At 51.5% G+C, this 27,295-nt stretch overlaps 2 long non-coding RNA genes across 3 annotated transcripts in view; both read left to right on the plus strand.

The window, feature by feature from the left end:
- Positions 1-14,852, plus strand: part of LOC132332474 (uncharacterized) — a 41,672-nt gene extending 26,820 nt beyond the window's left edge. Inside the window, exons 12-15 of the long non-coding RNA XR_009487910.1 lie at positions 17-272; positions 849-972; positions 5,980-6,068; positions 12,601-14,852. This is a non-coding gene — a long non-coding RNA (uncharacterized LOC132332474). The remainder of the gene's footprint in view (positions 1-16; positions 273-848; positions 973-5,979; positions 6,069-12,600) is intronic.
- Positions 14,853-15,377: 525 nt separating this feature from the next.
- On the plus strand, positions 15,378-25,828 carry LOC132332475 (uncharacterized). Of its 2 annotated transcripts, XR_009487912.1 has the most exons (4): positions 15,378-16,026; positions 16,125-16,229; positions 21,652-21,782; positions 21,927-25,828. It is a non-coding gene; the product is annotated as an uncharacterized LOC132332475 (long non-coding RNA). The 2 variants fall into 2 exon arrangements; XR_009487911.1 differs by having other exon boundaries at positions 15,382-16,229.
- Positions 25,829-27,295: the final 1,467 nt, after the last annotated feature.

Genomic DNA, 27,295 nt, shown 5'->3' on the forward strand with positions numbered 1-27,295 from the left:
TCTGCTCTCCCACCAGGGACTGAGGCAATGAAGAGAGCTCTGATTTGCAAAGCTGAATAAAACAAAAGCACAGAGGAACCTGGCTGGGCGTGCTGACCTTCTTTTCAGTTTTCAAGCAACTCCAAACTGAATCTGGCTCAGAACTGGCCGTGATCCTCGTTTTCATGCAGAGCCATTAACCTCTCACTTACTGAGGCAAGCAAACTGTTATTTGCTGGTATAAAAAACCACCTCTGGCCTTCCTCATTTTCTCCTGAGACATCTGAAAATGGGTAAGCTTTGGCAGATCCTGATAGCTCCAACCTGCAGGGGTTACTGGGAGAGAACAAAACTGCCCACGGGGGGTTGCATCATGCCAAATGGCTGAAATGCAGCAGAAATTGGGAGCCTGCCTGATCCTTGGGGGCTGGGAACAGGAGTGCTGCTTGCAGGGTGCTGCCTTTTTGTGGGGTGGGATGCTGGCTTCACCCCAGCCCTCAGGTAACAGCAGCTGGAGGCAGCTCTGGGCAGTGCTGAGGGAAAGAACAGGGTTGTCATTACTGCCACTAAATTAAATGGAAATAATTGTCACTTGCAAGCGTTTCCCTGGTGCCAGGAAGGTCCTCACTCTGTGTGATGCTTCCGTGGAGTGCAGCACCTTCAGACTGGGGTGGGGTTTTGGGGCTGCCCTGTGCAGAGCCTGGGCCTGGGCTCAGTCCCTGTGGGTCCCCTCTGCAGCAGGGCAGGGGCACAGCCCCCATCCTGCAGGGCTTTGAAGCCCTGTGGAGGTGGCACTTGGGGACAGTGGCAGTGGTGGCCTTGGCAGGGCTGGGGCAGGGCTGGACTGATTTCTCTGAGGGTTTTTCCAGCCTGAACCTCCTGTGGGGTCTCGTCCCTGCTCTCCAGAGCCCTGTCCAAGGGAGAACCACCCCAACATCCAGACTGGAGCTGTGCAGAGATGGACAGCAGGGAAGGAGCAGCTGGGCACCAAAGGTAACACTTTCAGCTGCCCTCCCACGAGAACTCCTCCCTCCCAGCTCTCAGAGGCACTTGTAGCTTTTTCTGTTTTCTGGCCCTTTTTTGTCGCTCTTTGGTGGAGGAGCAGAAGTGCAAAGCTGGGTCTGGAATCCCTCACTGAGAGCCAGGTGCAGGCAGAGTGCTCCTGCTCGGTGCTGTGGGGGTGATTTTGGACTTGCCAGACTGCTCCAGAGGGAGAGGTTTGGGTGAGAACTGCAGCTGCAAACTCCTGCCCAGGGGGAGCAGCATTTAGGGGGCTCTGAGAAGGAGGAATCCATGGAGAGATCAGGTGGTGTTTTTCAGCAAGTCTTGTTTTTGACAGAGAATTGAAACATTGAGCCAATTAAAATGCCAAGGACTTTTCAAAACATAGATTTAACAGAGAAAATAGGACTTTAGCAGCAGATGATGTAAGCAAATAAAAAATCCCGCTCACTGGCATTACCTACGAGTGGTTATAAATGAGCAGGGTGTTTTTTCCCTTCTTATCCATTGCTTCGAGCCACTCAATAAAAATGTAACTTCCAGCTCAGTGCTGAAGGGTTTGAGGTCTGTGTGTGCTGCTGGAGGGGCAGCTCGATGCATCAGCACCTCCTGGTATTTCCTCCTGTATAAACTGAAGAGCCAAAAGACAGATGGTGGTCTAAAGGTCAGCACAATAACACAGCAGGATTTACTGATTCCCCTCCGAGTTTCTGATCCGAGGAAGATCTCTTGTTTCAGTCGACAGGAGCTCCAGGAGCTGCACTGAGCTTTGGGGACGAGCGGCGCTCGGGGTCGGGCTCCATCCCCGAGCTCCAGAGATCACCAGCCCGGCCCTGGCCTTGTCTGCCACAGCTCAGCCAGGGGCAGCAGGAGAAGGAGTTTTCCTGCTGCCCACAGCGTGGCACTGGGACGTTTGCAGGCAGTGCAGCTCCCAGTCCAGCCCAGCTGGGTGGCAATGCCACCCTGGCTGTGCCGGGCACGCGGCACGGAGCCTCGCAGCAGAAATGCTCCTGGGCTCTCCCTTGCCCTTCCCAGCCTGCAAACAGAAAGACCTTGCAGTTATTTCAGTTAGTGGATTGGAAACTGGTAAATTGTGCTGAGGCATTGCTTGGGGCGGGGGGGAAGGAAAGGTTGGGAGAGTGGTTGGCCCAGCAATCAGCCTGGCTCTGCAGCCACCATGGCCACCAGCCGCCCAGAGGTGTTTTCCTCCTGAAGGTCCATAAGAAACCCCTCACCTCTTTTCCAGTTCTTTGTTTTATGTGATATTAGAAAAGCTGAATCGTGGTTTAGTTCCAAAGCATCTTATTTAACCTCTTTTGACAGGCACTGGAGGCCTCCTTGCCCCCCTGCTGCAGGCCCTGGGTTTTATCCCATTGCTGCTGCCCCTGTTCAGCCTGGTTCTCCAGGTGCAGGGGCTGGGAAGCACCATGAGCTTTGTTTTCTTGTTTCCCTCGCTGCCAATGTTTGTGCAGAGCTGCTGAGCTACACTTGCTGGGTTTTACCTTGACACTTTCATTTGGAGGCAATCTAATCTGTTCTGACTGCAGATCTGAAAGTGGAAGTCCCAGAGCACGGCAGAAACAAGGCATAAATTTCATCACTCGTGACCCATTATCAGGGTTTTTTTTTTAATCTGCCACTTCAGGAACCGTGTGTTGTTCCACTCCAGGTGCTTTAACAGCTCATTTTCCTTCGGCTGACACTGCTGTGTCACGGTTCATGTCTTTTCTGACATGAAGCTATCAGGTTCCTCCATTTACTCTTCCATTTTATCCCTGCTTACAAATGAGGTTTAGAGAAGCTAAAACATCTCTGTGGCTGAGGTCTCTCATTTGAGCAGTGCTGCCCTTTGCATTTTATAATTGCTGCTGTACAGCTTCTCTTGGAGGGCTGAACACCCTGTAAAATACTCAGAAGAATTACTACTTCAGATAAATGCTAGAAAGCCAAAGCTGTTCCAGATGCATCAATGAGCCTTTGGTAGATTTATAAATGCCCGAAAAAGGAAAATATTTCAAAATTTCCCAGCATTCCTGTTTTCCCTCAGTGCTCCTTGCCAGACTGGCTTCAAAGCCAGACCAGAGTTTGGCCTGCCTGTGGTTTTTGGGTGCTGCTGGTGTTTCCAGCGTGTCCCCTGGCTGAAGCCAGGGCAGGAACCAGGTGCCCAAGGGCCAGGCTGGCAGCTCTGCTGGTGCCTTCTGCAGGCAGCACGAGAACTGGAGGTGTCACTGTGTGCATTAATATCCCCTCATCCTCGTGTGCAGTCATCTGGTGTTTTTCACCAAACTCACATAGATTTTATTTTAAAATGTGGCAGGAGCATGTTTTTCTCTGCCTGCAGCCATAAATAGAGCGGGGGGCTGGAGCTGTGCCCCCTCTGTGCCTGCTGCACCGTGCCACGGCTGCCGAGGAGCTGCAGCACTTTGTCACCTCGCTGGTGGCAGCGTGAGTCACCGGGGCCAGGCTCCCCTCCCGGGGGAGGTGTTGGGCAGCCCGGCCCACGGTGACAACCGGGACCACTGGGAAGGGCTGACGTCAGTGCAGGCACAGCCCTGCTCCAGGAGATGTTCCAACATTGCCTCTCCTGAATGTGGCCCTGCCTCTGCCAGGCGCTGGGGGACAGAGAGGGAGTGGTGGCTGGCAATGGCCAGCTTGGCATGGACAGCACCCAGCAGGGCTGGGCTGGGTCCAGCAGGGCTGATCTGGGTCCAGCAGGGCCGGGCTGGTCCAGCAGGGCCGGCCTGGGTCCAGCAGAGCTGATCTGGGTCCAGCAGGGCTAATCTGGGTCCAGCAGGGCTGATCTGGGTCCAGCAGGGCTGATCTGGGTCCAGCAGGGCCGGGCTGGGTCCAGCAGGGCCGATCTGGGTCCAGCAGGGCCGATCTGGGTCCATCAGGGCTGATCTGGGTCCATCAGGGCTGATCTGGGTCCAGCAGGGCTGATCTGGGTCCAGCAGGGCCGGGCTGGGTCCAGCAGGGCCGATCTGGGTCCATCAGGGCTGATCTGGGTCCATCAGGGCTGATCTGGGTCCATCACGGCTGATCTGGGTCCATCAGGGCTGATCTGGGTCCATCAGGGCTGACCTGGGTCCAGCAGGGCTGATCTGGGTCCAGCAGGGCCGGGCTGGGTCCAGCAGGGCTGGGCTGGGCTGGGCTGGGTCCAGCAGGGCTGGGCTGGGTCCAGCAGGGCCGATCTGGGTCCATCACAGCTGATCTGGGTCCATCACAGCTGATCTGGGTCCAGCAGGGCTGATCTGGGTTCATCAGGGCTGATCTGGGTCCATCAGGGCTGATCTGGGTCCATCAGGGCTGACCTGGGTCTATCAGGGCTGATCTGGGTCCAGCAGGGCTGACCTGGGTCTATCAGGGCTGATCTGGGTCCATCACAGCTGACCTGGGTCCAGCAGGGCTGATCTGGGTCCATCAGAGCTAAATTGGGTCCCTCAGGGCTGCCCTGGGTCCAGCAGGAGTTGCCCTGGCAGTGAGGTGCAATCAGGTTGTTCTGAATTCTGGATTTTACAGCCATTGTCTGTTCTCTGTTCCCTGCCCAGCCCTGTGAAGAGCCCGAGTGCTGGCAGTGTTTGATGGCCCTGTTTGCCTGCAGCTGCCTGTGCTCTCAGTGCTGGGAGCTTTTCCCTGGGAATTAGATATCACTGAGATATACAAGTGCTGCTCCAGCCAGTCCTGCCTCTGACAAAGGAACAGCAATCTAATGGAGTTTTTCAGTGTTCTATTATAACTCTACCATATATTACTTATACAGTACCTACCTGGGGGTAATATATTTATTTTATTCCCTGGCAATTCAAAATTGCAAAAGAAAAAGAAAAAAAAAAAAAGCTTTGTTAAAAGCAAAAATGATTAAAAAAATGTTATTTCATCCCAGAATCAACAAGGTAACCCATTTGACCTCGCATTAGATATTTCATTTTAGTTGCTAAGTGATTTACTATTTTTTAACATAGCATAACAATCAAAATGAAATATTTGACACGAAGTATTTTGATGAGAAAGAAATGTTAGTTAGGCACTAAAAAATTAAGACGACTGGTGGCAATTGATGGGCAGCTGTGCAGGATTTGTCAGCCTGCCGTGGGGCTTTTTTCCAAAAGGAGAAGTTTTTTAACAAACTTTTCCCCAGCTCAAGGTCAGCCCAGCCACACACATATACCATGCTGAGCGTTCAGTCAGACCTGCAGAGATTTATGGGCTTAAGAGAGGAAATTTATCCTCAGTGCCTGCACTCCCTAAAAAGTAGTAAATAGTAACCCCTGAGGGAGAGCTGCTGGGGAAGCTCCAGAGGTGGAGACGTGATTTCCATCCCACCTCCACCCCCAGCCAGAGCTGCTCTTTATTTCATTTGTCATCAAAACATTGCTGTGTTTCCCTGGGCTCTTTGATCACAGAATCCCAGAATAGTTCAGCTCTTTAATCCCACCCATCCCAGCCCTGCCATGGCAGGGACACCTTCCCTGCCCCAGGTGCTCCCAGCCCCAGTGCCCAGCCTGGCCTGGGGCACTGCCAGGGATCCAGGGGCACCAGGGCCCCTCTGGGCTCCTTGGCTCTCTCTCCAGGTGGATTTGCTCCCTCTTTTCTCTCTCTGCAGCTGAGCCCTCTCCCACCACGAGGCAAACAGACACCTTTGGGTGACCTCAGCCATCAGGAGAGCTGCCCCAAATGAAACCAGTGCATTTTTGGGGCTGTGAATCCTCACCCAGCGTGGCAGGGAGGGCAGCTGGGGGGGAGGGTGCCCAGCCCTGGATGGGATCTTTGGAGAGAGCCATCATTAAACTGCTGCAAGTTGTGTTTCTCTCACAGCTGGGACACGGTGGCACCTTTAAAAGGAATTATTGTTCAGTGCGTGGGTATCTTAATCCTTTCTTTACATTTCCTTTTAGAGCCATGTTTGTCATTTAAAGCCCACCTCTGTGTGCCTTCATCTGAGACTCTCACTTGATTTCATTTTATATCTGTGATATAAATCCTTGATCCTTATTTTAGCTTTGTCTGGAGTGCAACCACTGAGGAACATGCTAAAGATGTCTCTGATTTTCCATCAGGATCAGGATTTTCACAGAACTCAGTGCAAGGTAATGCTTCTTCAGTCTGGTTCTCACATTTTAAGAATAAAAGTCAATGAAATGCCACTACAGATATATTTTTTTTTGGTGCTGTAAATTGCATTCTGATGAATCTTCACTCCTGAACCAGCCCTCCTTCAGCACTGCCAGCAAGCCTCTCTTGTTGCTTCTAGCGAGAATTGTCATGGTGATGCATTCTGTTGACCACATTTTTGAAACACAGATTGTTTCTAATTTTGTTTCTCCAATGGGCTCTGGGTACTGCACCATCTCTGTCTCTGTTCTCTGGGGGGTTCTGTCACGACACGCCGTGACAATCCACCCGGGAGATCTGCCCCATGTGCCAGCCCTGCACAGCCCCACCCTGGGGAGCCCTGGGGGCTGGGAGGGGGCTCAGCCTGCTCAAAAGGGGCTTGGGGGGACCTCGTGGCTCTGCACAGCTCCTGCCAGGAGGGGACAGCCAGGGGGGACCTGTTCTGCCAGGAAACAGGGACAGGAGGAGAGGACATGGCCTCTCATGTGGTTCAGGGGGCACAGCAGCAGGAATTCCCCATGGAAAGGGGGCTCAGGCCCTGGCACTGCCCAGGGAGCTCTGCAGTGCCCATCCCTGCAGGTGGCACCTGGAGGTGGCACTCAGGGCTCGGGGCTGGGGACAGGAGGGGATGGGCACAGCTGGCACTCCTGGGCTGGCAGGGCTGTGCCAGCCTCAGGGACCCTGGGCTTGCAGAGGGTCCCCGTGAGCTCCCCTTGCTGCAGGTGACTCTGCAGCACTCCAGCTGTCCCTGAGATGCTGAACTGCTCTCTGAAGGCAGGAGAAGGGCCCAGAGCAGCAGGGCAGGCAGGGCAGGGCTCCTCAGCCCTGCTGTGCCCCCAGGGCAGAGGCCAGGCCGTGCCCTGCGGAGCTCTCAGCCCTCCAAGAGGCTGGCAAGCCTTAAGTGAGCTGAGAGCTCCACGGAGAAATTAAATTTGGCAGTGAAAGTGCAGTGCTTAGGTTCCTCTCAAGTAGTCTTGAGATATAAAAGCGTTTCTGTGGGAGTTCTTGGCAGAGAGTGAGGCTGGGAGAGGAGTCCAGCAGCCCGGGGAGTGCTGCTGCCTGCTGCGGGCCTTCAGCGTGCTGGCCGCGGCTCCAGGAGGAAGGGCTGGCCTGAACTGGGGTGGGGGATTTTCTGTGCATCCGTGCAAGGGCAGAGGCTCTCCTGAGGGGCTGCTCTGGGGCTGGAAGGGAGCCTGGAGCTGCCCACAAGGCCCAGAATGCTGAGGCACAGCGGGTGCTGAGTCAGCAGCGCTTCTGTGGGTGCTTCTGGCTTCCTCCTGCACAGCCCTGGGAGCTGGGATGGAGCATCCCCCTCCTGCCCTGGCACTGGGGGCACTGGGATCTGGGATGGAGCATCCCCCTCCTGCCCTGGCACTGGGGGCACTGGGATCTGGGATGGAGCATCCCCCTCCTGCCCTGGCACTGGGGGCACTGGGATCTGGGATGGAGCATCCCCCTCCTGCCCTGGCACTGGGGGCACTGGGATCTGGGATGGAGCATCCCCCTCCTGCCCTGGCACTGGGGGCACTGAGGGCACTGGGATCTGGGATGGAGCATCCCCCTCCTGCCCTGGCACTGGGGGCACTGGGATCTGGGATGGAGCATCCCCCTCCTGCCCTGGCACTGGGGGCACTGGGATCTGGGATGGAGCATCCCCCTCCTGCCCTGGCACTGGGGGCACTGAGGGCACTGGGATCTGGGATGGAGCATCCCCCTCCTGCCCTGGCACTGAGGGCACTGAGGGCACTGGGATCTGGGATGGAGCATCCCCCTCCTGCCCTGGCTCTGAGGGCACTGGGATCTGGGATGGAGCATCCCCCTCCTGCCCTGGCACTGGGGGCACTGTGCCCTGGGATCTGGGATGGAGCATCCCCCTCCTGCCCTGGCACTGAGGGCACTGAGGGCACTGGGATCTGGGATGGAGCATCCCCCTCCTGCCCTGGCTCTGAGGGCACTGGGATCTGGGATGGAGCATCCCCCTCCTGCCCTGGCACTGGGGGCACTGGGATCTGGGATGGAGCATCCCCCTCCTGCCCTGGCACTGGGGGCACTGGGATCTGGGATGGAGCATCCCCCTCCTGCCCTGGCACTGGGGGCACTGAGGGCACTGGGATCTGGGATGGAGCATCCCCCCCCTGCCCTGGCACTGGGGGCACTGGGATCTGGGATGGAGCATCCCCCTCCTGCCCTGGCACTGAGGGCACTGAGGGCACTGAGATCTGGGATGGAGCATCCCCCCCCTGCCCTGGCACTGGGGGCACTGTGCCCTGGGATCTGGACTGGGCTGGGCTGGGAGGGACCTCAGAGATCATTCACTGCACCCCTGCCACGGGCAGGGACAGCACAGCTGCTCTTCCAGGAATGGGGAATCAGATCCCCCAGGGATGGGGAAATGAGATCCTTCAGGAATGGGGGAATCAAATCCAGGCTCCAGGTGAGAGCTGCTGCAGCTCCCTGGGGATGGGAGCAGGGAGCAAGGTGAAATTTGGGCAGAGCCATGTGGCTGCTGAAGGGATGTGCTGTGTCCAGGCACGGACAGGGGAACCCCAGGGACAGCATTTCTGGATGTTGCTGAGAAAAACAGCTTTATTTCTGCATAGGGAATGTTATTTCTGCATAGGGAACGTTATTTCTGTTCTCCCTTATCTCCACAACCAAAGCTGGCTGAGGTTTTCAAATAATAAACCCAAGCATGTTTTGCATATTATATTCCCAAGAATATTATGTTTCCTTCTGTTGTTCAAGGAATAACAAATTGAATTTGAGGAATGCTGTTGGCTTTGGCACAGTTTCAGAGAGAACATTCCAAAGGAAAGGAAATCCTCCAAGGAGAAGTGGAAGAGGATGAAAGCTGCTGGGTCCTTCCTGCCATTCCCACATGCAGAGTGTCCTTGCTGAGGGATCTGCAGGGGACAAACCCAGGAGTGGGGCAGGCTGAGCTCCACCTGCACCACAGGTGATGCCAGGCTGGGTGCAAGGATCAATATTTTCTGTATAAACAGAAAACTCGATGGGAAATCTAAGAACATGTGGGAGCAAAGGCTTGAAAGATGTCTCAGTGGAAACTCAGCTCATCCCAAGGGTGAGGAACAAGACGAGAACCTGAGGAACAAGGCCCCAGGACGTGGAGGAAAATGGGTTTGTTTTCAACAAAAATCTGGATGTGTAAGAGGTGGCAATTGCTTACAGTTTACACAGGTGTCCCCAGTTTGGTTTTTTTAAGTTCTGAGGATATTTTGGCATCAGTTTGACAGAAATGTAAATGATCCCATCCTTAATGCACAGCCTTGTTTGCCAGCAGAGAGGAGTCTGGAGGAGTCTGTGGCCCCTGAGCTCCTGGGGTGGTGGCACAGATCCTGGGATTTTATTGCAGAAGGATAAATTGCAGGATTGCCCTCGATGGGAACCTGTGGGTTCTGTGGCTGCATCCCTGTTTTCTCCTCCCAGGGACTGCTGTGCCTTTGTGTCCCTGGTCTAGAGGAGCAGGAAAAAATCCCAAAGCTCCCGAGGTGCCAGCAGCCTTGGTGCTCTCCTAGATAAATACAGCCATTGGGTACTGCTTTAAAACCTGGTTTGGGAGCATTTGTTGTGATTAGAGTAATCCTGAAGGACATTTTTTTATATATGGCACCGGTCAAGTTGTGGGTGTGACAGCTTTTGTGCAAGAATGACTTTTAAACTGAAAATATTGAAATATCTGAGCAGTTGAACTATGGTTGTAGATTTCCACACCTGGTTTTTGCTCGGATCTCGCGTTCTGTCCTCACTAAAGGCCTTAACATATTTTATTTTCTTTTTAAATCCAAGTTGTTTGGTGAAGAGAGCATCTTGAATCCATACCAGCAATGGGGTGTGAGGCCTCTGCTGCTGAGTGTGACCACCCACACGCCCAAATCCCCAGCCTGGTTTCAGCTCCATTCTTCATTCAGTGCCAGAGGACATCTGGATTTATGTGAGACCCTTGGAAAAATGGGTTTGTAGTGAGCACAAACAGAAACTCGCCTGGAATTGATCCTTTCATCCCGAGCAGTCAGACCTGGCCCCCTCTCTGCCTGTTTTCACACCTTCCTCAGCTCAGGATGGAGGGAGCCAACCCAAGCAGGGCCAGATTGCCTCAGAACAAATGGCTTTTCTTGTCTGGAGTCCTCCAAACCCCATTTCTGAAGCTGGCTTTTAATTTCGTTTGAAGCTATTTTCCCAAAAGAAGAGATGTTTCAGGAAACTCCTGCCGGTGTTGACAAAGGAAGATTTTCACAAAGTTGGATTTTATGTCTGGATTGGATTTTATTGGATGGTCACAGTTTTTCCTAGAAAACATCTCTACCTTCTGCCTGCTCCTTGTTCCCTGCTTTGGATTTTCTCCCCTGCTGAGGAAGGAGTGGATGAAGCAATGCCAATATTTTAACTGTTCAAAGAGAGGAATCTGAGGTTTGTTGGGAGGTACTCAGCACTCGCTGGGATATTTTTATTGGCTGGATGTTTCTATTGCTCTGTAAAGAAACTCCTGTTGGAGAGGTAACTCTGCAGAAGAAGAGGAGCTAATTCACACCGTGATAAAGTAGTTATGGAAATGAGGTGGGGAGGGCTCATTTATCTGAAAGATTGCTCAGGAACAGCATCAATCACCAGCATTGAGAATGAAACCCTCCTGGAGAGCAGCGCTGTGGCCCCTGGTGTCTGAGCACAGAGAAGGGGATTTACCAGCTTCCTGGGGGATTTTATACCTGCCATAAATAGATGGCACCAATATTGTTTTGCAGTTAGCTTTGCCTCTCTGCAGCATGGGCAAATGATTGGGTTTGCTGGCAAAGCTCAGTGCTCTGGAAAGGTCAGGGTGACAACAAAAAAAAAACCCAGAAATGTTGCACTTAATTAAAAAGAATCTAAAGAGAAGTACTATTTTAAGGTTGAACATAATATGTGTGATATGCAGGAAGTCAATGAGGAGCTCTGAGACATAAATAGCAGAGAATCCCAGGATGGTTTGGGTGGGAAGGGACCTTAAGGAGCCCCAGGTCCCTGTGCACCTCCCAGCTGGCTGAGCAGGGATGGCAGGGGAAGGGCTGGAGCCTGCCTGGGTGAGCTCCAGCCCCTCCACCTCTGCTGCAGACCAGAGGCAGTGCTTCCCTCCCCGAGTGCCAAGGGCAGAGCCCTGGGCTGCAGGCAGGGCCAGCACAGCTTTCCTCTGGCATGGAGAGGGGCTCCAGCTGTGGGGCTGGGCTGCCCCATCCCTCTGGGGCACAGGAGTGGATCTCGGGGAGGGAAGGGCAGCCAGAGCTGTGGGCATGGGGGGGATCCTGCCTGGGCACCACCACACCCTGTGGGACTCACTGCCCTCCTCAAACTGGGCAAAAAGCACTCGTGGGGAGAGTCAGATGGGATATGGGGCAGGAATTGTTCCCTGGCAGGGTGGGCAGGCCTGGCACAGGTGCCCAGAGCAGCTGGGGCTGCCCCTGGATCCCTGGCAGTGTCCAAGGCCAGGCTGGACATTGGGACATCCTGGGACAGTGGGAGGTGTCCCTGCCATGGCAGGGCTAGGATGGGATTTAGGGCCCCTTTTCCCACCCAAACCTTTCTGGGATTCTGAGAAATCTTTGTCCATCAGGGTCAGAACCATCAAGGGATGGGCAATAAACCCCAGCAGCCCTGTAAAGGATGGGATGGGCAGGCCAGCCCCAGCTGAGGCACAGGGGCTCCATGCAGTCAGTCATTAAACATCTGCCCAGATGTGCTCTGCAGCACGTCCTTCCTCCAGACTGACACACCAGATTAGCTCAGATTGCCTCTATTACTTTTAAGCAAAAAACCCTTTAATTTCATATTGTTACAGCAAAACAATTGGTCGAATCAGTGAAAGCTCCCAGCTGTGGGGAGAAGGAGCTGTGTGATTTCTCACTCCCCACCAGGCCGTGCTCTCAGGACAGTGGGGCACAGAGGGGAGGCTCCTCGGGGTGGATCTCTGATTCTCCTGGCCAGCTCTGTGTCCCTCAGCCAGGACTGAGCAGTCTCTGGGCGGGAGCTGGGCTGGCTCTGATCCCTCTGCAGACGGCGCCGGGTACAAACAAGGCAGGTGATCTAAATTGGAGGTAATAGGTGGGAATGTGGGATGCAGGAAGATTGCAGATGCACCCTGAACCTGCAGGATTAATGAGTTTGTGCATCTGCAAAATGCTGCCTGGCAGAGCTGCTGAAGCCCCAGGCAATACCAGGCACAGGTACTGCACCTTTAGGAGCCCCTGTGGGGTGGCAGCATGGCCAACAAGAGGATTAAAGATGTTTATTTGTAGGGTGGGGGAATCTTGGCCTGAGATCTGAGAGATTTTCAGGGAGGCCTGTGACAGCCTTTTCCTGTCTGCACTCTGCACAGAATCCTTGCTGAAGTTGGTAAATCACAGGCAGCCATACCTTCTTCCTCAGTCCTTTCTTTAAAAGGTAGGTCAAATTTAATATTTAAACTTAAGGCTTGCAAAATTCAGACTCTTTTTTTTTATTATTATTATTTTTTAGGGCAGAGGAATGCCAGAATCCCACCAAGCAAGCCAAGGCAGTGTCCTGCTGGAATCCCAAATCCCCCCGTGCCCCTGCCCAGCAGGGCTCTGGTGCCTCCTGCCCTGCCTGGGAGCCTCTCCCTGAGCTGTGGGAGGTGGGAATTGTCCCTCTCAGGTGTGTGCAGCAGCCCTCACCCACCCCTGGCTGCTTCAGCCCGTTCTTGATGGCCAGCCAAACCCAGCACGCCGCTCCCCACGGAGTGCACACACACATGAGGTAAGAACAGCCATAAAAGCTTCTGAGGCCTCTTAATTTCCCCCCTTTGCATCATCTGTCATGAAGGCTCGCTGGAGATGGGCTGTGCTCACTCAAGGCACAGCTAATGTGCTTTTGATGCTGCTGTTTGCAAAATCTCTGACTTACTGGCAATAAATCCCAGGGCTGTGCCTGGGAAAGGAGAATTTGCCAGCCTGTGCATTGCAGGTGGCACTTGATAAATGCAGGAATGCTCTAGGAGTGGTTGGGTGCTGGGCTTGAGGAGAGGAATCCCCAAAATCTCAGATTTTGGGAGACAGAGTCTATCAAAACAAAGTGAGGAACGCGCTGCTGGCGTGCAGCTCCTGCCAAGTGGAAGCTGAAACCAAACTGGCAGAAACACCAGGGACTATTTTTTTTTTTTTCTAAAAAAGCTCCACTCTTTGGGTGTAAAAACCTAGAAAATGTGGTTTTTTCTTGCTGTTTCTGCTCACAGGACCTGCCAGGCTGCTCCTGAACATGTGTGACACTTTGGCAGCCGTGGGCCAGGTGGGATCCCGAGCTCACCTGGGGCTGTGAAGGGCGAGCAGGGCCACAGGAGTTCCTCCCACACCAACCCCTTTGGCCTTTGCTGCTCCTGAGTCTTCCCCAGCAGGATTCAACAACTGTGCAACATCCCTGGAACTGCAGGGCTTGGATGCTAACTGTGGGGGAAATCTTTTGGGAGGGATGGAAGGGCTGGGCATCCCAGCAGGCTGAGAGCTCAGGACCAGGAAAGGAAGGATTTTGCTCCCTTTGTGCCCTCCAGGCAGATTCTGGCAGCTCTCAGCATCCCTTGGAGCAGGGCAGGGTGAGAGGGTGTCCTGCCCCAGCAGGGGATGTTTCTCCTTGTGAAAATCCAGGAGAATTACCATTAGAACCCTGTGCCTGCCATTAAAGGGACGCTCATGCTGCACTCCCTGTGTTCTTGGAGGTCTCATCTGGGAATAAAAAGTTTCAATTGGCTGATAAGTAGTGATTCATTCTCAAAAAAGCCCAAACAAATCATACTTCCCTTAATTCAACTCCTGGAATTTTTGGTTAATATCTGATTCCACGGTCTGATCCATCTCCAATTCATCCTCTCTTGTCTGGCTGCTTTTAATAACTGCAACACCCTCAGCTGTTGTTTTGTTTAGGTAATAGAGAACAATTCAGCCTGAAGAAAATTAATTTTCCTGTTTCACGTGGCTTTGGGTTTCTTTCTTTTCTTTTTTTGTTACTTGTAGTTTTTAAAATGAATTCTAGAAAATAGCAATGAAAATATGGGAGGGGAGTCTGAAGTAAACATTGATTTTTACAGTGCAATAATTTATGGTACCAACTTAATAAGTGGTGTGACACGAGCAGCTCACCCCCCATTTATCATGCATTGATAGTTTGATTCCAGAACTTTTACCACCACTGCTCACTGTGACATAATAAAGGACCTGCCAACATTCCCATTAGAACCAGGAGACTTCAGGAGTTCTGCTCCAGCTATAAATATCAGTGCTTGGAATCTGTGAATTATTTTGCAGAGTAGCAGCCTCGGGATGACGTGTTCCAGCAGCTACCAAGAAATCAGACTTTGCCACTTTTGAACTTGAGGAGGACATCTCCCTCCTTCCAGAAGAAAAGGCTCAGGGATGCTTTTCATTATGCCCACCATCAAAAGTTTACCAACTCAGAGACAGCTGCTGAGCTGAAATAAATCACTTTAGTTCCCCAGATGGCGAGGAGGAGCCAGCAGTGTCCACGAAGAGGTTCTGGGGAGGCTGGCTGGAGCTGGGCAGGGGCTCTGCCAGGGCAGGCACACAAAGAGCAGCTGAGTTCAGCTCAGCTCTGCAGAGCCCAGCTCAGGAGTGCCCAGAGCATCCTGCTCAGGAGGGCACAGGGGAGCCTGGTGAGTGCCAGTCCTGCTGCAGGTTCAGCACCATGATCTCAGTGATTTCTGCAGGTGTCACAATGATCTCTGCAGGTGACAGCACTATGATTTCAATGATTTCTGCAGGTGTCAGCACCATGATTTCAATGATCTCTGCAGTTTCAGCACCATGATCTCTGCAGGTTCAGCACCATGATCTCTGCAGGTGTCAGCACCATGATTTCAGTGATCTCTGCAGGTGACAGCACTATGATTTCAATGATTTCTGCAGGTTCAGCACCATGATCTCTGCAGGTGACAGCACCATGATTTCAATGATTTCTGCAGGTTCAGCACCATGATTTCAGTGATCTCTGCAGGTGACAGCACCATGATTTCAGTGATCCCTGCAGGTTCAGCACCATGATTTCAGTGATCTCTGCAGGTGACAGCACCATGATTTCAATGATTTCTGCAGGTTCAGTACCATGATCTCTGCAGGTGACAGCACCATGATTTCAATGATTTCTGCAGGTTCAGCACCATGATCTCTGCAGGTTCAGCACCATGATTTCAGTGATCCCTGCAGGTGTCACAATGATCTCTGCAGGTGATAGCACCATGATTTCAGTGATCTCTGCAGGTTCAGCACCATGATTTCAGTGATCTCTGCAGGTGTCAGCACCATGATCTCAGTGATTTCTGCAGGTTCAGTACCATGATCTCTGCAGGTGACAGCACCATGATTTCAATGATTTCTGCAGGTTCAGTACCATGATCTCTGCAGGTGACAGCACTATGATTTCAGTGATCCCTGCAGGTGTCACAATGATCTCTGCCTGTCACAGCTGTTCTGGTGCTGCAGGAATGCTGTGGGGCAGCAGAGCCCCCTGAGCTGCCCCCCGAGCCTGGCAGCCTGGCTGGCAGCCACAGCCCTGCTCCAGGGGCCCCCTCCTGCTCACCCCAGGTGAGGTGGGCACCAGACACCCCTTGGAGCCCCAGGGCTGGGTGTGGGGTGCTTCCCCTCCTGCAGGGTCTGCCTGGGCCACGGACAGTCCTGTGAGCTCAGTGCTCACTCCTCAGGGAATCTTGGAGCTCCAGGGCTGGGAAAGGCTCTGAGGCCAAGCCCAGCTGGTGCCATTGCTCCGTGGCAGCTCTGCCCCCCTGGTGCCTCTGGGTTCTGGTGGGGAAGTGTGAGGAGGTGGGGGATGTTCTCACCAGGTGTTTTCCCATTAAAACAGTTTGTGCCCATGGAAATTCCTGTGGGAGAAGATGCTGCACTCGTGCCCCAGGTCCCTCCCAAGGTGAGGCTGTGCTGCTTCCTGGGCTCCTCACACTCCCCAGCAGGGAGGGGACATCCTGGAAATCCACACAGGTTCTGAGGGAAGTCTGTACCCAAAAGGTTTTTCAGCTCTTCAGCCTGGAACCCACGTCCTCCCCTCCATTCCTTCTGGAGAATGCAGAAATTCCTCTCACAACTGAGGGCTCAACCAGCTCCACCTTCCAGGTTTGTTGGTTCAGGAACTCCTAGAAAGAGATACATGGGAAACACAGCTTGTGGGTAATGGGATAACAATGAAAAATAGGTGAAAAATAAGTGAACTGGTGAGCTAAATTCTATTTATACCCCCAGTGTCTAAAGAACTGGAATGAAAAAGGTGTGAGATGATGTTTGTCTTAGCTTGGGTTGTAGGGATTTGATGTGCATTCTGTAAGTCATTAAATAATTTTGTTGGGGCATTGGATCTCCATGTTGGGACTTTATTACCACAGATCACTTGGAAACAGGAAAGAGACCTGCAGAATTGGAAAACAATTTACAGTTTGTTGTTTTTTTCCAGTAACTAGTTAATTTTAAACCTCATTTTTAGCAAGAAATAATGACTTGCTTTATTTAGAGACTATTTAAAATGCTCTTGAGGTATCTACTGTATATCTTGACATCACAGATAATTCAGGAGCAGACTCAAAATTAGCCCTGCTCTGTTCTATATTACAATTTGTTCTATATTACAGTTCCATTATCCTGCCTTGTCCAGTGCACCTCAGAGGTGGGAGAAGGCACAGGGCCTGTTCTCAAAGCTGTTCCCAGCACCTGATTGTGCTCCCCAGGAACCCTGCCCGGGTTTGTCTTTGAGGCACAGAGTTGGGGCTGTGTGGCAGGGTCAGAGCAGCCCCAGGCTGCTGGGGGTGTTTCTGGGCTGGAGTTCTACTGCATTTGTTTTACACCCAGCAGAGAGGTGGGTGCTCATCTGAAGGTGAAGGTAATTACACTGACCTAATTCCTGTCCCAAATAATCAGGGAAGAACCTGCACTATTCCAAGGTGGAAAACTGGGCACCAGGGTCTGCCTGTTGGAGCTCTTCTGGGGGGTGCTGCTGGGACCTGGGGCTGGTGCAGGGACAGGATTTGCTCTGTGATGCCAGAACCTTTGAGCTGCTTCCTTAGCTAATTAGAATATGCATCATTAACAGTTAGCTTCATGCCTTCCCCGACTTGGCAGGTCCTTACTGGGATGGATGAGGTCCTTACTGGGATGAACACGAGCTCTCCATCAAACCCAGCTGTCTCTGGTCCCCTTTTCCTGCCGTGGTCCCTCCTCTCCTCCAGGCTCTGGTGAGACTGCTCAGCCCCAAGGGCCCCCCAGCCTCTGGGGAGGCAGGAGCTTTCCAGGGCATGTTTTATCCCTGCCCGTGAACACGGGGGTGAGCAGGCACCAAACCCTCCCCGGGGCAGTGCTGGGCTGCCCGGGCAGTTGTGTTTGCAGCTGGAGCCCAGCAGCTCTGCCCGTGAGCAGCTCTGCAGGGCTCCCTCCGGCAGGGCAGGGCAGGGCAGGGATTGTCCAGCAGGGCAGGGCAGGGCAGGGATTGTCCCCGTGTTTGCTGCTGCAGAACACGGGCAGGGAGATGCTGAGCACGGAGGGATTCTGGAGCAGGGCAGGGCTGGGATTCTCGCTGTGTTTGCTGCTGCAGAAGATGCTGAGCACAGAGGGATTCTGGAGCAGAGCAGGGCAGGGATTCTCGCTGTGTTTGCTGCTGCAGGAGATGCCGAGCACGGAGGGATTCTGGAGCAGGGCAGGGCAGGGATTGTCCCTGTGTTGGCTGCTGCAGGAGATGCTGAGCACGGAGGGATTCTGGAGCAGGGCAGGGCAGGGATTCTCGCTGTGTTTGCTGCTGCAGAAGATACTGAGCACGGAGGGATTCTGGAGCAGGGCAGGGCAGGGCAGGGATTCTCTCTGCCTTGGCTGCTGTAGGAGATGCTGAGCACGGAGGCAGAGCAGCCGGGCTGCCCGGCACACAGCAGCCCCTCCTGCCAGCATTAACCCCGGCTCCAGGAATATTTCCTCTCCTCTGGCCTTGGACCTTGTTGTTCAGGAGAACATATAATAATAATAAAGGAGCATTTGGAATGATTTTGTTAGAAATCCATCAGACTGTCAGACAGTCTGGTGGCATCAATAATTCCCTATTAAGCCCTCTACACCCATTATGGTTTGTGCTTTTCCTCTTTTTTTTCTCGAAGTTAGTTTCCAGGCAACCAGGAAGAACTGAATTGCATTAAGCTATTAATTCAGCCTTGCACGCCAGCTCCAGCTTCTGCAGCCCAGCTCTTCCTCTCCTGTACCAGGCTTCCTCCTAAACCCCTGGGTTTGGTTTCATCTCCAGCCCAGAGAGCTGGTGTGGTGGAGCTGGCAGGCTCTGGGCTGGGTTTGGTCCTCGTTTGGGTCTCAGCCTGGCTGTGGGGGTGGTTTTGAGCAGAGTTCTGAGGAAGGTTGGTGTTGGTCACCAGGACATGCACAGTGATCCCCTGGCGTGTTCTTCATCCCCACGCCAGAGATGGCCTCAGCAAGGCCTGCCTTAAGAAGATTTTTGGGGATTTGAGGGTGGTGGGGTTGGTGATTTGAGGGTGGGCAGGTCCTGGCACAGGGTGCCCAGAGCAGCTGTGGCTGCCCCTGGTCCCTGGCAGTGCCCAAGGCCAGGCTGGACAAACTGGAGCAGCCTGGGACGGTGGGAGGTGTCCCTGCCATGGCAGGGGTGGCATGAGCAGAAGCAGGGGCTCATTACTGTAATTTGTGATTTGAGCACAGGCAGATGTTATGCCAGAGATCCCTTCCTTTCAGGGGAGCACATGGATTTAAGGACGTGACTTATTAATGAGTCCTTGGCTGGGCAGTGCCTGTGCATCGATAATGGAGCAGTGGAGCACAGCAGGAATGAGATGGAACCACCCCGAGCATGGCAGGAAAATCTGTGCAGGAGCTCAGGAGGAGTAATTTGGGTGTTGTGCTGCAGAGTTAATGACTGTAGTGCTGGAGAAAGGAACTGCACTGGCAGCTTGGGAATGAACTTCCCTGCTCCTTCCCTGCCAGTTCTCCTTCCAGCTCAGCTGAGAGGGAGCTGGAGAAGTGGGATGCAGATCTGGGCTGAAGTGGCAGTTGTGGCTGGTAATCACCATTATCAGGTGTGAAATCCAGCCTGGACTGAGCTGTGCTGTATCTCAGCAGCCAGAAAGGTCACTCACCCTTCCCCAGGCTGTGGTAGTATTTACAAGGTATTTTAGATACACCTGTAATACATACATTTGATTTTGTTCTTCTATTGGGAAAGGCTCATCCCCAGAGGGTGCTGGCACTGCCCAGGGAACAGGCACAGCCCCAGAGCTCCAGGAGCTGCCAGGGATGCCCAGGGTGGGATTTGGGTGTGTGTGCAGGGCCAGGGGCTGGGCTGGGCTGGGGGATCCCTGTGGGTCCCTTCCATCCCAAGACATGCCATGATATTCACTGAGTCACACCCAGAGACCTCTCCCCTGCAGGCACTCGGGTGAGCTTTGTCTCAGCTTTGAGCTCAGTCAGGGAGCTGTGGAAGTCCCTGGAGCAGCTCTGCTGGGGGTTTTTGGTGAGGCTGCAATTAGAAAAATCAATCTTAAGTAAAAGAATTTGTCTTTATCCACTGCCAAAAAAACAACAAAAAATTGTAATGAACAAATGTAATACTCAAAAAACCTGGAAGTGAAGCACCAAAATAAAGCCATTTCAGATCAAGCTGCCATGGCTTTTAGAATAGTTGACTTGGGATAGAATTTTTAAAAAGTGATTTAAAAAAAAATTATTAAGAAAATAAACTACAGTTTTGAGCTTTTTCCAATTTCTGTCATTAGAGATCTATGACATAAGTCTGAATCACAGAGGTGACAAATCCAGGCCCCACAAGGAAACCATATCTTCATCAAACTTCACTGGAGAAACAAAATTAATAACGGTCTGCTGATTATCAGCAGGGCTCGTCAGAAATGCTCTTCTCTGCAGCAGCCATGGGAACCTGGGTAGCTAAGAGGGGATTTCATGGCACACTGGTTGTTCAGATTTCCTGGGACAATGATAACCACCAGTTTTACCAATTACAACCTCCAGTGATAACCCCCAGTTTTACCAGTGATAACCACCAGTTTTATTAATTATAGCCACCAGGAATAACCACCAGTTACACCAGGGATAACCACCAGTTACACCAATGATAACCACCAGTTATATCAATTAGAACCACCAGTTTTACCAGTGATAACCCCCAGTTTTATTAATTATAGCCACCAGGGATAACCGCCAGTTTTACCAGGGATAACCCCCAGTTTTACCAGGGATAACCCCCAGTTTTACCAGTGATAACCCCCAGTTTTACCAGTGATAACCCCCTGTTTTACCAGTGATAACCCCCTGTTTTACCAGGGATAACCCCCAGTTTTACCAGGGATAACCCCCAGTTTTACCAGGGATAACCCCCAGTTTTACCAGTGATAACCACCCTCACATTTGTCCCTGGGACAGGAGGTTCCATCCTCAGGGGCTGTCAGGTTCCACCAGCAGATCCAGAACTCCCCGTGGTCAAGGTGCTGAATCTAGTCACATTCTCCATTTCTGGGCCATATTTTATTAAACATTTTCATCACTTTGAGCTGTGCATTCCTACCTCCCCAGATTTATATCTGTAATTAGGGGATGGTTATTTACCAGCTGGTAAAAGACACCTTTCAGCAGCATAATTCAAATGTCAGGAGGTACTGCCAGCTCCAGATTAATAGTACAGTTATTTCTTTGGCTACAGGTTAGGAACGTGGCTGCTGTCAGAAACCTTTGGAAACGGTTCAGAAATGCTGGGAAACAACTATTTGTGTTTTTCCAGCTGAAGAAAATCAGTTGTATATGAAGGAAAGTGATCCTTCTCCCAGATCTGAGTTCGGTAATGAGTTGTTTTTATTTAACAAAGTCTCTAACAGATGGTGTTGCTAAATTTTGAATATTGGGGTTGGTTTTGCAAGAGGCTGATGGAGCACAGGGGAGGTTTCATATTTCAGCTCGAGCTCGGGGCTGTTCCTGTGGTCACTCCTGGGGTTGGAGCCACCCCTGGGTGACCCCCCGGGTCTGCACCCAAAGCACTGCCCTGGAGGGGACCCTGGATGAGAGTGCTCAAAAAATTTATTTATTGTGTGTGCTCTGCAGGGGGAATCACAGAATGGGTTGGGTTGGGTTGGGTTGGGTTGGGTTGGGTTGGGTTGGGAGGGGCATTAAAGGCTGCCATGGCAGGGACACCTCCCACTGTCCCAGGTGCCCCCAGCCCCAGTGTCCAGCCTGGCCTTGGGCACTGCCAGGATCCAGGGGCACCACAGCTGCTCTGGGAAATCCCTTCAGGGCCTCTCCACCCCCCAGTGGATGATCTTTGAGGATCTCAGCAGTTTCTTGGTTACCTGAGATTATTTTGCAGTTGGTTTCTGGAAGGTCTGTGCTCAACACCTCCTGTATGGTCAACTCTCTCATCCCACCAAAATCCCATTAAATTGGGAAGCTGTGCTTGCCATAAATCCACATTTCCTGGGCAATAAGAAGGGGACGGTGGTGCTGCCAACCAAATCTAACCAACATCCTCCTTGTTCCCTAGGGCTGAAATCCTGGAAACAGCCAAAGCCTCACCAATCCAGCAGCACCAGTGTCACCCCTGCACGGCCACGTCACAGATGTCACCTTGGGTCACCTGCCTGTGCCCCAGCAGGAAGCTTTGGGCTGATGATGGTGAGACACTGCCCACCCTTCTCCAACCCCAGTTCATACCCTTTTGTTCTGGCTGCCACCACTGCTCAGGCTCTGTTGTGCTGCTGTGAACGCTCTGCTCCGCTGGAAACGGGGTCAGACATTTGCTTGGTCTCATTCCTGCAGACCCTTCCCAGTGTCAGGAGCATCCCTGGCTGTTCAGGCATTCCAGGCACTCAGAACTCACCTGGACAAAACCTTCATCTCTGGAATTCTTTTCTCCATAAGCAACATGAGAGGGTGAGGTTTTCCCAACGTGGGAATGCAGCTGATGGAAATGAAGGGCGACTGTGCACATGTAATTCAAGGGAGAAGCTTTGGGGAAACATCAGCCAGGGGAAGGAGGAAAAGAAATTTGAATTCAATTGGATTTTAGTAACTTCAGCTTAGGTTTGAATCATATTTACGTGCTTCTCTCTCTCTCCTCTGTTTGCAAGTTTTATTGCTCTGGCTCTGGTGTCCTGGAGGGATGTGAATTAGTGGGTTTGTTGTTGCTGAGAGGGAGGAACTGCAGCAGCAGGGAATGAGATCGTTCCCTGGAGCCCTGCACAGGAAAAGTGTGGAAAACCTGGAGCTGAACCCAGAGCCCAGGAGACACGAGCGGCCCCAGAACGGATGTGGGCTGGGCCAGGAGCTGCCAACAGGAAGCTCCAGTCGAGGTTTGGAACTCAATTAGCACGAGGGACGTGATGGAAATGGGGACATTTTGGGTAAAATCCTCCCTGCCTCGCACGAGGACCCAGGAGCTTTGCAGCTTTGCAGTTCTTGCTTCCAGCGCTGCCCAAATGTGAGAATTTTGTGCAGTTTCAGAGCCAGGATGAAAGTGAGAAATCATTTAAGAGCCCGAGCTCCAGTGGGAGCACCAGCAGGAGCCGGAGTGATGGAAGTGCCCCAAATTGAGGGTGGTTTCAGGTGATTGTTTTTATTGTTGGTTGCAAGCTTCTGGTGAAAGCTTTTCTGAGTGAGTATTTTGGGACGAGGGAAAGACTTCTCACAGGGCGAACCAAAGACGAAATTACAGGTCTTTAACAAGAAGTGCACTGGTAAATGAAAAATGTGATGTGGCACAGTAAAAATGAGGCCATTGTCCTGAAGTCTTTGTCCATGTCCTTTAAAGTGTACTTTGGGGATTAATCAGCAAATGATTGTGGCACAGCAATTTGGCTCAAGTGGGTTTTTGCTTATATTGCAGCCTTCAATTACACACTCACTGCCAATTAAATAATTTTAAATAATGCAGCTGTGAGACTTGCCTGGTGTGGCTCTTGGCTGGCCAGGGTTTGCTTCTTCGTGGTCCTGTTCCTGCAGCACAGCCACGTTCTCTGGAGGCCTCTCCTCTCCAAAGAGGGTGCAGATTGCTGCTCCCTGTCAGTCCATGGAATCCAGATCCATGGATTCCATCTTCTGCAGACTCCAGACCCACGCTCCCACTGGCTCTGGAGCTCTCCCAGCACACAGGAAAGGACCAGGAGAAGGCAGTGACTCAAGAGAGACCCGACGTGGAGCCTTGGCCACAGGAGGAGCTGGGATGGCTCTGCTCCCCTCAGGGATGTACTCATGGCCATTTTTTCCTTCTGATTTTTCAGACTGTGTTCACAGAACCACAGAATGATCACAGCTGAAAAAGAACATCAACTCCAACCTTAAATGCTCCTTAGATTTGAACAATCCACAATTTCATTGGTATAGGGATGGAAAGTTAACTCCAAAACACTCCAGTCTAGAGAATTCCAGCCTAGTTCTGGTGGGGATCAAGCAGAATTTTCAAGGCTGAAATGCCTTCATCACTTCTGCCTCATGAACACAGAAAAGGACAGAAAGTGATGGTCAAGATTCCCGTTTTGGGAGGGAAGGCTCTGCTTGCTGGCAGTGAGGCTGAAGGCAGTGTGCTGTGTTTCAAGAGGATTGCCAGTGGTTGCTTTGATTTCAGACCTCAGCACATCCCAGCCCTGCCCACTGCCAAGCAGGGCTTGATGGGAGTTGGTGATTTACGGGACTGAATTTGAATTCCTGTTGAGGATTCCTGCCTTGGCTGGAAGCACTAAAAGCTCCTGTGGCTCCCCAGAGCCAGGGCTGGGCAGGCTGTGCCCTCTGCAAGTGCTGGGGCTGCCTCGGGTGACCCCTGCTGCTGGAGCCTCGCTGGAAATGGAAAAGTCCAGAGACACAGGAGGGCTTCCTCTGCCTAAGTGCTCTCAGGGCTTTGCCTGTCTTTTACTTGCTCCTCTCTGCTCCAAAATGCCATTTTTTTTTTTCTTTTTTTCCCCCTCAAAGAGCATGAAAAGGAAAATTGCTAATGAGTCAAACCACCAGAAAATCGAGGGGATGTCTTGAGGACATGGATTTTCCCCCATGGCTGTGGCAGAGCCAGCTCTGCCCTGCCCTCATCAGCCATCCCTAATTAAATTAACTGTCTGTAATTAACACACAGCCCAGCACCACTCTTTTCATTCATCCTCTGCTTCTCCAAACTGAATTGCTTTTAATAAAAACCTTATAAAAAGCAATTTTATTCTTGTCTGCTCACGCCAACCCTGAGCCATCACTGGCGTGTCTGAAATATTCAGTTTGGCTGAAGCAGGGTTGGGCCTTGAGCTGATGCAGGAACCAGGGAGGGAACACAGGACACCTTCTGAACTCAGAAAGAACCATCAAGGTGGGGGATTAACGAGGAAGGAGAGGAGCTCTCCAAGTTTAATAGAAAAATAAACAATGGGTTTAGCCCTGCTGCATGAACATTGCATTTCCCAGTAGTACAAGCTTGTTGGTATCTGGGTCAAGAGAAAAAAAAGCTGCTAAAATTAAGAAACACTTCTAAGTTTTGGGTTATTAGAAGTGAGAGAGGTTCAGTGAGGAGTTCTGGATTGTCAGTGGTGCAAATGAGGTTTTCCTGACGGGAGGGTGAGTTTCTGTTTGACTTTTCCCTTAAATATTTGCAGGAAAATTAAGGGCAGCGCTTTGGCTCTGCAAACATTGCCCCCAGCTTTTCCTCTGCCATTAGCAGGAGCAGTATTTGCTGAGCTGAGCCTGTGACCCCAGGGCCATGGCAGAGAGAGGGGCCAGGGGCGCTGCCCTGAGCAGAGGGCTGCCGTGGGGAGAGCAGGAGCTCAGCTCTGGCTGCTCCAGCAGCACTAGATGGGGAAGGGGCCGTGGTGGGCCTGCTCTGGAGAAATGCACCAGTGCTGGGGGAGAGGTGCTTTCACCCAGGGCCTCCTGCTTGTGCCTTCTGGCTGGCATGGGCTCGTTTCTTCTCCTGTCTGCCTTGGGGCTGCCCAGGGCTCTTGTTGCTCTTGCTGTCCAAGCCTGGTGCTTGCCCTTGCTGGCACTGCTCAGATTTACATTTGGAATCTGATATCCATGGCAATCTGCAGAGACCCTTTGAATTTTTGCAAGCCCTCATTGAAAGGACAGGTAGTTAGTTCTCCCCCGTGGCAGAGCTCACATCCCTTGCTGAGGAGCTGCTGTGAGGGACACTGCTCCCTCTGGACTCCAGGTCCCTGAGGAAGCCCTGCCCTGCACTGGGGCTGCCTTTGCTTGGGCTGGGAGCTGGAAACTCCCCATCACAGCTGCCCAGGCTGCACCAGTGCCAGGCCTGGCTTTTCCCAGGAATCCCAGGTTTCCCACCTGCTGGGGAGCAGGGAGAGCAATGCAGAGGGATTTCCAAGAGCCCCTGCAAGGCCCAGCTCCCTCGGTTTGCCGTGGATCTCTGTGATTCATTAGTCAGAAATTCCATCCTATCTTGTACCATCCCTCACGAACCTCAGCTCCAGTCTCTTCCCTTCTCAGAGCTGTCTGGTGAATAACAAACCCCACATTGTTCTTGTGTGTGTGTTCTTCTGAATTTATTTCATGTCATCTTACAGGATAGGAGAAAAAAAATGCAGCTCCTCTCACTTTGCCCCTTTGGGACAGCAGCCACAGATGAAGAGCGAGCAATCAACGTGTCAGGATAAAATTAGATTGCCAGGGAGCACAGGCTTTGATCCAGGATCTGTATCAGATCTGGGCTTCAGCCCTGCACATCACAGTAAATGTACAAATGTAGATTTATATTTTTATATATGTAAGTATTTTTATACATACATATTTATCTCTAATTATATATAAATAAATTATAAATATATAAAAATAGATTATATTAGATGTATAACAAATTTTAATATAATTTATATTTGTATATAAAATATATATTTACATATGTATCTATTTGTATATAATTATGTAGAAATATAGAAATATATATCTGTATATACAAATAATATAATATAATATAATATAATATAATATAATATAATATAATAATATATAATAATATATAATAATATATGATATGATATGATATAATATAATATAATGTTATAGAATGTAATATAATATAATGTTATATAATGTAATATAATATAATATAATATAATGGTATATTATATTATATTATATTATATGTTAAATATAATATGTTATGTTATATTATATTATGTTATGTCATATTATATTATATTATATTTAATATATATATAATATAATATATAGGATCCCAATCCGTGCTGGGCCTGAAGCAGCTCCTGTCCCACCTGGGAATGTCCTGTGTGCCCTCGTGCCCAGGGTATTTCACTGTGGTTCTGGGCAGGGGGCTGCAGGAGCCCCTCCAGCTGGGCTCTCCCTACAGGGCTGGGGCCAGGCAGGAAAAAATAAGAAAAATATTTAAAATATTTTAAATATCTTAACAAATAAGAACAATATTTTATAATATATTAAATATTTAAAATATTCATTCCAATGTGTTTGGTTCAAAGTGTTTTGGTTCTCCTGAAGGACCCAAGAGAAGCCAAGTGCCAAGCTGGAGAAGGTGGGCTCTGTGCAGGCACAGCCCCCTGCCCTGCTGGGTTCCACAAGAGCCTTTTTCTAACTCAGAAATTGCAGAGGGACGGTGAGCATGGCTGGGTGGGATTTCTGGGAGGGATTTTTGGGAGGGTGTGGAGGCAGTTCCCACCCCCAGGCACTGCAGTTTGTGCCGTGCTGAACCCTGAGCCATGGGAACACCCTGCTAAGGGCAGGCTTTGGGCTAATTGAGGAGAAAACCCATTTTCTCTGGGTGAGAAAGCACTGCTGCACACACACACACACACACACACACACACACACACACACACACACACACCCCCAGGGCCTCTGTGGCACCCTGTGCCCCTGATCTCCCGTGTGAGGGCTGCACCTGCTCTGCCCACAGCCAGGGCAGGCTCCAGTGAGGAGCTGCCAGGATCTGCTCTGTCCTGGCCCCCCCAGCCCCAGACTGCCTCCCCTGCTCTGCCCAGGGAGTGAGCAGTCACGCTCCAGCCTTCGGAATTCATGAGCTTCCATGACCTGGGTGGAAGTGGGTCAGCTGGGAGGCTGGCAGCCCATCCTCACTAAAGGAGCTCACCTATCTGAGCACAATTCCTGTCCTGGAGCTCCCCTGCTCACCTACTTCAGGTACAATTCCTGCCCTGGAGCTCCCCTGC

This window comes from Haemorhous mexicanus, chromosome 11 (genome assembly GCF_027477595.1).
Source record: "Haemorhous mexicanus isolate bHaeMex1 chromosome 11, bHaeMex1.pri, whole genome shotgun sequence".
NCBI classification, from domain to species: domain Eukaryota; kingdom Metazoa; phylum Chordata; class Aves; order Passeriformes; family Fringillidae; genus Haemorhous; species Haemorhous mexicanus.